The sequence below is a fragment of the Schistocerca gregaria genome, chromosome 4 (genome assembly GCF_023897955.1).
Source record: "Schistocerca gregaria isolate iqSchGreg1 chromosome 4, iqSchGreg1.2, whole genome shotgun sequence".
In the NCBI taxonomy this organism is placed as follows: Eukaryota; Metazoa; Arthropoda; class Insecta; order Orthoptera; family Acrididae; genus Schistocerca; species Schistocerca gregaria.
This window is the reverse complement of record NC_064923.1, coordinates 569809499-569822270: the sequence shown is the minus strand read 5'-3', so window position 1 is coordinate 569822270 and position 12772 is coordinate 569809499. Positions and strand designations below refer to the sequence as shown.

The following is a 12772-nucleotide window of genomic DNA, read 5'->3' as shown; positions in this document are numbered from 1 at the left end:
TTCCGTCGTGTTGCGTATCTCTGGTGGATATCCATTTCCACTGTTATTGAGTGCGTCTACAGGGTGAGTCATAAATGAAGTAAAATATGTCGAGGACCGCATGCTTCTATGCGTAACACGTGACGCACCGTTGTTAATATCGTTCTACTCGGTGTGTTGTGTACGTAAAACAATCACGACATGTTATTCACCCGTAGATACAACACATGACACACCAACGAGCTGATGTGTACCTGCCAGCGTTTGAAAGATACGAGAAGGAACAAATCCCACCTTAATGTATGTGAAATTGTATGATAGCTTGTGAATCATACGTTGCCAGCGGTAACGGAGTATACAGTCCCATGTTAGGGAATGTGTATTCTGTGAGCGGAAAGAGTGGTCAACGGCGGAAGTAAAACCGCGGCGTGCATGGCGTGTTTACAACACCTCTGCGCTGCTCACTCTGCCCGATACTCAACGTGTCGACAGCTGCTAACGGCCACGTCTCGGTGTTACTACAGTACCGTTTCAAGTTTCACAAACGAGGAATACGCCGACATCCACCTCACCTACGGGCTTGCAGATGGAAGAGCTGACGTTGCAAGACAACTGTATCGCGAGAGGTTTCCTAGCCGGCGCCTTCCATCCGTAAAAACGTTTTACTTTGTGGACAGGCGCCTGAGGGAGTATGGTGCATGTGTAGCACCTCCAGGATTTAGTGGTCGTGGCCGACCGTCGACGTACAGTGCAGCTGACGAAGAAAAAGTGGAGGACTGAACAAAAAGCACCAGGTCTCCCGCCACTGCGGTCGGAACGTCACAATCTACTGTTGTGCGAGTACTCCATAGAAGCCATTTCCATCCGTTTCGCATGCAGAAGGTACAGGCATTATTGATGGGAGACTACCAGAGGAGGCTGGGCTTCTGCAACTTTATCATGCGGCGTCAGACCCACGACCAGCATTTTTCACGAGCAATACTGTTCACCGACGAAGCCTATTTCACGAAGGAGGGTATAGTGAATTCGCATAATTGGCACGAGAGGGCGGAAGAAAACCCCCACGAAGGTACCAACAAAGATGCGGTGTCAATATCTGGTGTGGTATTATTGATCACAATCTCATGGAGCCACATGTGCTACCTCAAAGGCTTCCAGGAGAGCGGTATCTGCGTTTCCTGGATGCTAAACTACCGGAGTTGTTGGAAGACGTTAGGTTGCATGATGGTGCCCACGCTCACTTCAGCGGCATAGTGCGACGCCACCTGGACAATGCCTTCCCTTCGAAATGGATCGGTCGTGGAGGCCCTGTAGCATGGCCAACAAGATCTCCAGACCTGAATCCACTGGATTTCTGTTTGTGGGGCCATCTGAAATCTGTGATTTATGAAAGAGAGGTTGTTGATGTCAACACCCTTCAACACAGAATACAACAAGCCTGTGATATTACGCAAAGAGATACAGATATGTTGGATCGCGTTCAGAAATCCTTCCTGCGGAGAGTTCAACTTTGCCACACACATCGTGGCTGTCATTTCGAATAGTAGCTATAAACCACCACTGCAGCTTCTGGTCATGTGTTTCTATGTTAGTCCGATTTGTATAGCTGTATTGTTTTCGTTTGTATTAACTGCTACATACCTGTAAAGTTGTATTTTGTATTCTGCATCTATGTACTCGTTTCTTAAAACTAAGTCTGGGGTACAGGAATGCAGCCGAGCCTCACGTTCCTTTCCCTACGCCAACTAGCCACGATCCATAATACTGGCAAGCGTAACCGGTACGAGATAGACGTGGGCGCTGTCATTGCTCACAGTGTCACGAAGACCGTCGCTTGACGCCGCATGCCTCGCCTTCTCGTGAGCGGCTAGGCAACCTGCAACACTCACCTGTTCTGCTCTTTTGCCGATCTGTACCCCTTGGCAAATGTCGGCGCACAGTAACACCCAAAAGTCTACTTCATATTTCCAGATTTTTACCATTCAATTGCATTGTCATTTATTCACATAGGAACATGCAGAAAACGAATTTATGTTTGCAGCTCAGTGGGTGGCAATTTGCACGACACAAATTATTCCTAATTTATGACTCACCCTGTACATCTATATCTACATACATAGATACTGCGAAAGCCACCGTATGGCACTGATAGATCTGAATGGAAAAAAGAATCCATGCAGCAGTTTTGGAGCTCTTGAAGTCGACAGTTGGTTGGAAGCTCTTGAAGATGTAGGAGTAGTGTTGTATGCTGTCTACGTTTCAGGTCGTGTTCCAAAGTGTTTAAAATTTCTGAAGTCGTTAGTCACTAATGTTCAGTGATCAATAAAGTTACCTTTCCAGTACGGAAAGTCTGTAAGAATTCGAAAGTGCGTTCCCCTGCATGGGCAAGTAATTCTGTTTATTGTTCGTCACTTCCCAGAGATCTTCCAAGAATGAAGACGTTCACGCAGCAATTCTCGAACGGCTCCATAACTAAGAAGAAGGTTTCTATGCGTGTCGAGGAATTAATGGTTAGGAGAACGTTTCGACCGTTGATTACAGAGACTTAGTGACTATGTTGAAAAATAGTGTCATGTAGCTGCGTCAGCCTGAAGTGTGTTGGAACATTCAACAAACGTTACTTGGTTTTCAACGTCGCATGTAAATTTTTGAAGTAATATCGTATTAACTATATACTGTACTGATGAGACACTCAGCGTGTTGTTATCTACCGAAAACTCATGGATATCTAGAGCCGCCCGCATCTCGTGGTCGTGCGGTAGCGTTCTCGCTTCCCACGCCCGGGTTCGATTCCCGGCGGGGTCAGGGATTTTCTCTGCCTCGTGATGGCTGGGTGTTATGTGATGTCCTTAGGTTAGTTAGGTTTAAGTATTTCTAAGTTCTAGGGGACTGATGACCATAGATGTTAAGTCCCATAGTGCTCACAGCCATTTGAACCATTTGAACCATCTAGAGCCATTCATGAAGAAACAGGGATGTTATGACTCACGCGACTCACCCTATATATTTTGTGAAGAGCAGCAGCTGTATCAAGCTATATTGAACAACTCCATATGACAGTTTCGCTGCTGACGATGCAGCCCCACTAAGAATGACAAATTGTGAACTAGAATAGAATAGAATCGAAGCGTTTGAGGTGTGGTGTTAGAGAAGGATGTTGAAAAGCAAATGGATTGATAAAATAAGAGATGAGGAGGTTCTATGCAGAATGTGTGAGGCAAGATATACTACAAAAAGGGACACGATGATAGGACACGCATTAAGATATCAGGGAATAAACTGCACGGTGGTATAGGGAGCTGTAGAGCGTGAAAGCTGTAAGGGAAGGCAAATCGGAAGATCGGCGACAAATAATTGAAGATGTTGAGTGTAAGTGCTACTCTGCGATGGAGAGATTAGTAAAGGATAGAAAATCGCGGCGCAACACGGAAATAAACTGAAAACAGGAGCTGAGTAGAAGGGATGAGATATGTGGGAACATGTTCGTCCGCAGCCATGCGCCCAGCACACCGTGTACAGGCTGCAAAAATGCCCAAGAGCAGCGTCATGTATTATTCAGGGCCGGCAAAGGTAATCGGCTTAGTGTCGAGTGGCGTGAATCATTGATTGACTGACCACGGAGCAGGCCCGCTGTCAGGAAAATCCACTCGATGCACCCCCCTCACCGTAAGTACACGCTCAGTCCGGAGGTCTCCACGATAATAAACTGAAAAATGCATCTGGAGGGCATCTGACACAGCCCCGCACTGTCGCTCAGAAAATCGAAACATTTGACCAGCTTTACGAGTGGGATTCCGTAGCAAACATCGTTCTTAACACTGCCTGTGAAAGTAACTTCGAGAATACTCTGTACGTATGTTGTAGGGAACTAACTGTTTACAATACAAATAGTAAATCCGGTAAATTTCGGATGTTATTTGCCGATATTTTTTGACAATTTTGATAAAAGACGCCCGTCGTCTCCGGTGGATCGTTACAAACTAATAATGTAATTGAGATGTTTTCGGTTCGTATCCTAACTGTGCCCACTCACAAAACAAAAACTTTTGCAAACTCCTTCTCAGTTGCCGCTGTCCGCCTCTGGAACAAACTGCCCCTTACCTTGCGCTAAATTCAATCTCCTGCTGCTTTTAAGAAGAAGTTGAAGCATTTCCTACTATCATCCTCATAAAGTTATCCACAAAATTAATGTACAAGCCCAATCCTCTCATCTGTCAAATAGCAAAGCTAGCGTCTCCTATCTTGCTCCTGAGATGCCTTCCTCTTCATCTATCTCTATTAGCCACGCAATCTTCTTTTCCTTTATATTTCCTTAATTATATTTCATCATGTCTCTCTATTCTTCTCCTACCTTCACCATGAGTCTCCCTCATATTCCCTGCTGCCAGCACTCCTATCTAAAATCTGTCTCTTCAATAATGTCTAATTATAACAGTACTTATGATCTACGAATATAAACTCTATATGTATGTATTTTTCCTGGTGTACCTTTCTAATTGTTTATTTCACTTTTGTACTAGATGTAATTTAACATGCCTACTAAAACATATGAATGTAAAATAAGTAGAATGCCTGGTTAGATGTAAGAGAGGGCCTGATGGCCCTAATCTTGCCAGGTTAAATAAATCAATAAATAAAAATAAAATAAAATAAATTAATTAATATGGGGTGTGTTCACCTTTCGCCTTTACGACGGTTTTACTCTGCTGGGGACACTTTCAAAGAAGTGTCTGAATGCCTGTGGAGGAATGGCAGCCCATTCTATCTCAAGAGCCGAAACCAGAGAAGGTATGTATGTTGAATGCTGGGGTCTAATGTTACTCGGGCAGAGGAACACTGTAGAGATCGATGTCCTACAATTACCCAGCTTCCCGGCGGTTGTTTTCTTGTCTTGTTGTAACGATTTAGGAAAAGCATAGTTTCAACGCATGACAACATATCCTCACAGACTGCCACAGCAGGTACCATTCTCGCTTCCGTTGTAAGGAATCCAGACCTGACCACATCCAACAATGTGTCAATCCTCATTTCAGTGCAAATGTTCTCTTTATGGATGAGACTTCATTCCAACGTGATCGAATTGTAAATTTTCACAATCAACATGTATGGGCTGACGAGAATCCGCACGCAATTGTGCAATCACGTCATCAACACAGATTTCCTGTGAACGTTTGGGCAGGCATTGTTGGTGATGTCTTGATTGGGCCCCATGTTCTTCCACCTACGCTCAGTGGAGCACGTTATCATGATTTCATACGGGATACTCTACCTGTGCTGCTAGAACATGTGCCTTTACAAGTACGACACAACATGTGGTTCATGCGCGATGGCGCTCCTGCACATTTCAGTCGAAGTGTTCATACGCTTCTTAACAACAGATTCGGTGACCGATGGATTGGCAGAGGTGGACCAATTCCATGGCCTCCACGCTCTCCTGGCCTCAAACCTCTTGTCTTTCAATTATGGGGGCATTTTAAAGCTCTTGTCGACGCAACCCCGGTACCAAATGTAGAGATTCTTCGTGCTCGTATTGTGGACGGCTGTGATACAATACGCCATTCTCCAGGGCTGCATCAGCGCATCAGCGATTCCATGCGACGGAGGGTGGATACATGTATCCCCGCTAACGGATAACATTTTGAACATTTCCTGTAACAAAGTGTTTGAAGTCACGGTGGTACGTTCTGTTGCTGTGTGTTTCCATTCCATGATTAACGTGGTTTGAAGTAATAAAATGAGCTCTAACATGGAAAGTAAGCCTTTCCGGACACATGTCCGCATCACATATTTTCTTTCTTTGTGTGTGAGGAAAGTTTCCTGAAAGTTTGGCCGTACCTTTTTGTAACACCCTGTATATCAATGTTCTGCTACTAACCGGGCGGTCGAATAGCCGAGCCTATTAATACGTAGCTTTCAAGATACGGGAAGGGGAATCTGCCCTGTATCGAATCCGCCAGCCTAGATGTGGTTTTCATGCCCTTTCACATAAACAGTTAGGCAATTAGGTGATACTGGGCTAGTCCCCAGTCCCGTATCAGATACTCGCCACGCCAACATTTAGAAAAACGTTCTCAACTTGAACATGAGACTCCCCCTAGATGCAGACAACTAGGTACATGAATTCCGTTCCTGTGGCGGTGGTGGCGTCAGGAAGTGCATCAGACCACCAACTGCTATTAACATTGCCGAAACCCCTACGACCGACTTCGTCAGAAACGGGAAAAGGAAAAGGGAAGCATCTGCCACTAAACATGATATAAATCCATGTAACAATGCAAACCCCGTAACAAATGGGAAAATGCAAAAGAAGAAAATGAAGATTTGCCACTAAACATGGTCAAAATCGTACAATAAAGTTGACACGTAAGAATGTGACAAGGCAAAAGAAGAAGGTGAAGAATATCTGCCACTAAACATGGCCAAAACCCATGTAACAGTGCCGACCCAATAAGAACCGGGAAAAGGCGAAAGAAGGAGATGGAGAAAATCTTCCACTAAACATGGCAGTGTATTCCAAAAATATTCTACTTGCAGATGAAGAAAATGTCGTTGTGAAAGATGCAGCATATCATGCAAATTATTTAGCAAATATTGTAATCGGTACTGTCTGCTCGTGGGTTACAGACAATAATGTGTGTGAAATCTTATGGGACTTAACTGCTAAGGTCATCGGTCACTAAGCTTACACACTACTTAACCTAAATTAGCCTAAGGACAAACACACACACACCCATGCCTGAGGGAGGACTCGAACCTCCGCCGGGACCGGCAGCACAGTCAATGACTGCAGCGCCTTAGACCAATCGGCTAATCCTGCGCGGCTACAGAGAATAGATTGACGCTGAACTGCAACAATGCGAGGTGCATAAAGTTTCTGACTTGTAACGTCGTAGAAGCGAAATTTTTTTTAAAAAACTCATGCAAAAATTAGTGAAGTGTAATGTTTTTGGGACAGCCTATGGATAAGAAACTTTCTTAAAAGTTCATATTCAAGATCTTGTGCAGGAACTAAATACTACTATATTTACTATAAATAAAATCTCAGCAACTGTGACACTAAAATGCGAAAACTTGTCTAGTTTGCACACTCTCATCCTATTACACTGAAACTGCTTTATGCATGCGTATACAAATACAGAGATATGTGAATAGGCAGAATACGGCACTGCGGTCGGCAACGTTTATATAAGACAACAAGTGTCTACCGCAATTGTTAGATAGGTTACTACTGCTACAATGAGATGTTATCAAGGTTTAAGTGCGTCTGAACGTGGTGTTATAGTCGGCGCACGAGCGATAGGACACAGCATCTCCGAGGTAGCGATGAAGTTGGAATTTTACCGCATGACCATTTTACGCGTGTAACGTGAATATCAGGAATCTGGTAAAACATCAAATCTCCGACATCGCTGCGGACGGAAAAGGATCCTACAAGAACGGGACCAACGACGACTGAAGAGAATCGTTAAACGTGACAAAGCGTAACCCTTCCGCAAATTGCTGCAGATTTCATTGATGGGCCATCAACAAATGTCAGCGTGCGAACCATTCAACGAAACATCATCGACATGGGCTTTCGGACCCGAAGGCCCACTCGTGTACTCTTGATGACTGTACGATACAAAGCTTTACGCCTCGCCTGCGCCCGTCAACACCGACATTGGACTGTTGATAACTAGAACCATTTTTCCTGGTCGGACGAGTCTCGTTTCAGATTGTATCGAGCTGACGGACGTGTACGGGTATGGAGACAACCTCATGAATCCATGAACCCGGCAAGTCAGCAGGGAATTGTTCAGGCTGTTGGAGGCTCTGTAATGGTGTAGGGCGTGTGCAGTTGGAGTGATATGGGGCCCCTGATACGCCTAGATACGACTGTGACAGGTGACATGCACGGAAGCATCCTGACTGATCACCTGCATGCATTCATGTCCATTGTGCTTTCCGACGGACTTGGGAAATTTCAGCAAGACAATGCGACACGTTACAAGTCCAGAATTTATACAGAGTGTCTCGAGGAACACTCTTGTGATTTTAAACACTTCTGCTGGCCACCAAAATCCTGAGACTTGAACATTATTGAGCATATCTTGGATGCCTTGCAACTTGCTGTTCAGGAGAGATCTCCACCCCCTCGTGCTCTTTCAGATTAATGGACTGCCCTGCAGGATTCGTGGGGTCAATTCCCTCCAACACTACTTCAGACATTAATCGAGTCCACGCCACGTCGTACTGCGGCACTTCTGCTTGCTCGCTGGGGCGCTACACGATATTGGGTGGTGTACCTGTTTCTTTGGCTCTTCAGTGTATATTCTGTTGAATGCTTTTTTGCGACGGCTTTGCTCTTTCACGAAAAATATTCTCAAACCAGAAAAGGGCAGTAAGAACGATCGGTGGAATCAAATTCTTGAATTCCGTGTAGGCCGTTATTCAAGGTGAAAAACTGCTACTGTAAAGCGAGCGTCTTCTCTCTTGCCCGCCACGCAAGACGATTTGACAAGAGCCGCCTGCTGCTGGAGTGGTGCCATTTTACAACATGAATCGGCTGGTATCCCATAGGGAGACGCGACCAGTGGCCTGTACTTTCCAAGTTTGAGCAAAGACCATTCTGACTGCTGGCAGCACATCGAGCACATGTGATTTAGACGCTTGTGCTTTCGAGATGGGTGCATCGACTAGCAACCTTGAGCACTATGGTGAGACTGCAATACGCGGCAAGCATTCGTGTCGTATTCAAGTAATTGGAAATCACGAGTGCTCCGGGTGAGGTAGAATTATATGTAAATTGAAGACGGAGAGGGGAAGAAAGGAACGGAAAGGAAAGGGGAGGGATAATTGCTGTCCGCTGCATTGGGTCATTACGCGGAATCGGCGGCGACAATTGAAAATTTGTACTGGACCGGGATTCGAACTTGGGCTCTCCTGCTTACTAGGCAAGCGCGGTAACCACTGCGCTATCCGGAACACAGCGATACTGCAACTGCACGGACTATCTCGGTGCGCCTCACCCGATTCACACTCCAATTGAGAGGCGCCTATCCGCAGCTGCTGTCCATTTCCTCCATATTCGGCTCTTTTATTGCCCAGCTAGGCCTATCAAATTACTTGAGAGTGTGGTGTCTGTTTTTTTCGGACATGTCCAAAAGAACAGACACCACAAATTCATATTATTAGGTAGAATTGTGTCCTTTCTGTGTTATATTTTGCATTCGAACTTTCCAAGGAAAACGTTAAGGCTTTTTTCTCGCTTTTCATCTCATAAGAAGTCCGCCCCCGGTAGCTGAGTGGTCAGCACGACAGAATGTCAATCATAAGGGTCCGGGTTCGATTCCTGACTGAGTCGGAGATTTTCTCCGCTCAGGGACTGCGTGTTGTGCTGATCTAATCATCATTATTTCATCCCCCATCGACGCGCAAGTCGCCGAAGTGGCGTCAAATCGAAAGACTTGCACCCGGCGAACGGTCTACCCGACGGGAGGCCCTAATCGCACGACATTTACATTTTTACCTCATCAGAACACATGGGACCGGTATGCTCTTCTGATTTAACTTTATCTGCATTCAAGCGACTTTCAGTCAGGAGTGGTGAGCGTGGTTCAAATGGCTCTGAGCACTATGGGACTTAACATCTGAGGTCATCAGTCCCCTAGAACTACTTAAACCTAACTAACCTAAGGACACCACACACATCCATGCCCGAGGCAGGATTCGAACCTGCGAACGTAGCGGTCGCGCGGTTCCAGACTGAAGCGCCTAGAGCCGCTCGGCCACACCGGCCGGCTAGGGGATGTTATTTTAACCGATACATGTTTATATCAATGACGAGTAATCTTATGTATATTTCCCACTCAAACACGGTTCTGCATTTGTGATACGTTTGGTCCTCGCGAATTTATCATCTTGCACCTCCTCATTTGTTCACGAATGCCACCATGTGTATCATACATTCATTTGTGAATACAAAAAAACATACTTAATTCTCTTATATTACAATGTGCTCAGGGGCTACGGTATATAAACACGCAGCACTTGCAAGTATTTACCATAAGAACTATACAGAACTTCAGGTAAGACAACGTAAATACAGCCCTTCGAGACATGAGGCAGCAGCGACGGTGTCCGCCCCCTTTTGTAGCGCTTTGCCAAACTTTTACGATCTCCGAAACTTGATAATAGTAGTAAGATTACGTCAGTAATGGATCACGTTCAGTGTCTGTAGATATATTTTAAGGTAGAACCCAGGTTCATAATCTTACATGACCTCTCAGGTTCAGTTTCAAAGCGTGTGGCAGGCTTTCAAAGCATCTCTGAATACAACATCCGCTATCCCAGAGGGCATACAGTCTCGTGAGATTTCTGATTAGTATTTTTTCCTTAAAAGGAGTTGCCTCATTCGCTCTGAACACTGGACAGAAAAAAATATTCGTCCTCCGATAACACTTCATTAACCATTGCACAAAAATGTCGACACTATTCTGTGGGGTAGGCTTCAAGCGGAACTGAACAGTCTGAACGATGAACATTGGATTTACAAATCTAAGTTGAAAGGCAAATTTTTTTCATCTGCTTTATGTGAATTACGTAGTGACTCGTTGCACGACAAAGTAACTTTGATTCACATGCACCCATGGAATCAGATCGATTGAAATTAAACTGAAACTTGTCAAAGAATCGACATCTCTACTAGTTTTAACTGAAAATCAAGATGACGTGAATGAGCAAATCTGTATCAAAAGTTTGCCCCGACAAAGTCGTGAAACTTATGAAGAACTGTGGAGTACCATCTTCCTGCACTTACAGAGCCAGCTTGTACTATTGTGACGGTATGGCATATTGCTACTGCGCCGCGGCACAGAGAGGAACACAAACGTGACACCGCAGAAAATTCAGCGCTGAACAACGACAGCCGTGCTATCGACATTCAGTCTCTCGCTATACAATGCAGGAGCCAGCGCCCAAAGCGCGTATCACTGTCCGACATCAGCTATATTCTGATCGAATAAACCATTTGACCATCTGACAGCGTACCTATGAATTTCGAAAGCAAGGCTTTCGGTTCCGAATACTGTCAAATGGAAATGGGGAAACATATACAACTCACTACGAGAACGGCACCGACAACTCACTCAAATACAATATTTTTTGTATGGAATTTCGACGAATAAAAGGATTAAAGTTAGTACTGGTCATCAATAAATATTTACACAGGATAAATAATTTAGTTCCTTGAAAAGAATTTGGACAATACTGAAACAATAACGTCGCCTGTCCAACTTGACAATCCAGTGCAAAATAAATTAATTGCAGCAATAGCGTACGTAATCTGTTATTATGTGTAGCCTACAACTCTAATACGTAATATTATATCGTACCAGCTGATGAAAATATTACCAGCGTATAGTGAATTTAGCCTGCCAGAATCATTCTGCTCGCCCGCATCTCGTGGTCGTGCGGTATCGTTCCCGCTTCCCACGCCCGGGTTCCCGGGTTCGATTCCCGGCGGGGTCAGGGATTTTCTCTGCCTTGCAATGCTGGGTGTTGTGTGATGTCCTTAGGTTAGTTAGGTTTAAGTAGTTCTAAGTTCGAGGGGACTGATGACCATAGACGTTAAGTCCCATAGTGCTCAGAGCCATCTGAATCATTCTGCTCATTAATTTTGACAGGACATTCTTAATACGATAAAACATACTGTGATTACTGTAACACTGAAATGAAATTGCACACGACTAAACATGGACGTCGCAGCAAATTAACATTAATCTTTACAAATTAATTTTTGGATGAGTGAATCGGATCGTAAAATTAAAACTTTCAAACTACTGAAACTAACTGAGAAACATCAACTATATCAACGCTTAACTGCTGAATATTAAGTTATCAACATGAGCTGAACTTGTAAGCATGAAAAAATCGCTTTCAATATTTGATTAGTGCCAGAATTCAAATAAAATAAAATACTCAACACTCTCAGTTGCTCACTCGTTCAGCCCAACTCATTCTCATTATCTCTTTGTGTCTTCCTGTGATTGTCTCCTGTGTCATAGCCACGGCCTCTTCTTACTGTCCTACTACTATAGTGTCCTCTCACTGTCACTTTATTCCTCCCTTTCACCCCCTCCCCGGCACTGTCACTATCTTCCTTTTCCTAGCACTGTTCTGTTGCTGTCAACTATGTTTCACCACCACTTTTCTCTCACACTGCCGCGCGGTCCAAGGCGTCTTGTCACGGTCCTCGCGGCTCCCTCCGTCGGAGGTTCGAGTCCTCCCTCGCGCATGGGAGTGTGTGTTGTCCTTAGTCTAAGTTATTTTAAGTTAGGTTAAGTGGTGTGTCAGCTCAGGGACCGATGACCCTAGCAGTCTGGTCCCATAAGATCTTAACACAAATTTTCAATTCTTTCACACTGTCATTGTCTCCCTCGTCGTTACTACAACACAATCATTGTCTACTATCTTCCAGTATTTATTACTTCTCTGCCTCTTGGCACTGCCACTGTCATCTTCTCTTTCAGCATAAAATGTGCGAATACGTTCGCATCCCAAATGTTTTGGGAAAATTTTTAAAGGTGCTGAGAAAGGTAGGATGAGGCAGCTGGTACCCCACTTTTCAGTCTTTTAAATAAACAGGAACATATTGGTATTGTTTGTACTCCGAAGGAAGCATTTTTCCGCTGGTTCCCTTGTCTCCCCTGCAGCAGCAGTGCACGTAACTAATGTGAAAAAAATTGTACTCGTCAGTGATGTGAAACTGAAGTAACGTAAAACAGATTTTACACCTCAGATGGGATATTACATG

At 44.5% G+C, this 12772-nt stretch overlaps 1 protein-coding gene across 2 annotated transcripts in view; it reads right to left on the bottom strand.

Moving 5' to 3' along the window:
• The window catches only part of LOC126266867 (neural proliferation differentiation and control protein 1), a 1079198-nt gene that overhangs the window by 86851 nt on the left and 979575 nt on the right, over nt 1–12772 (bottom strand). The window lies entirely within an intron of this gene.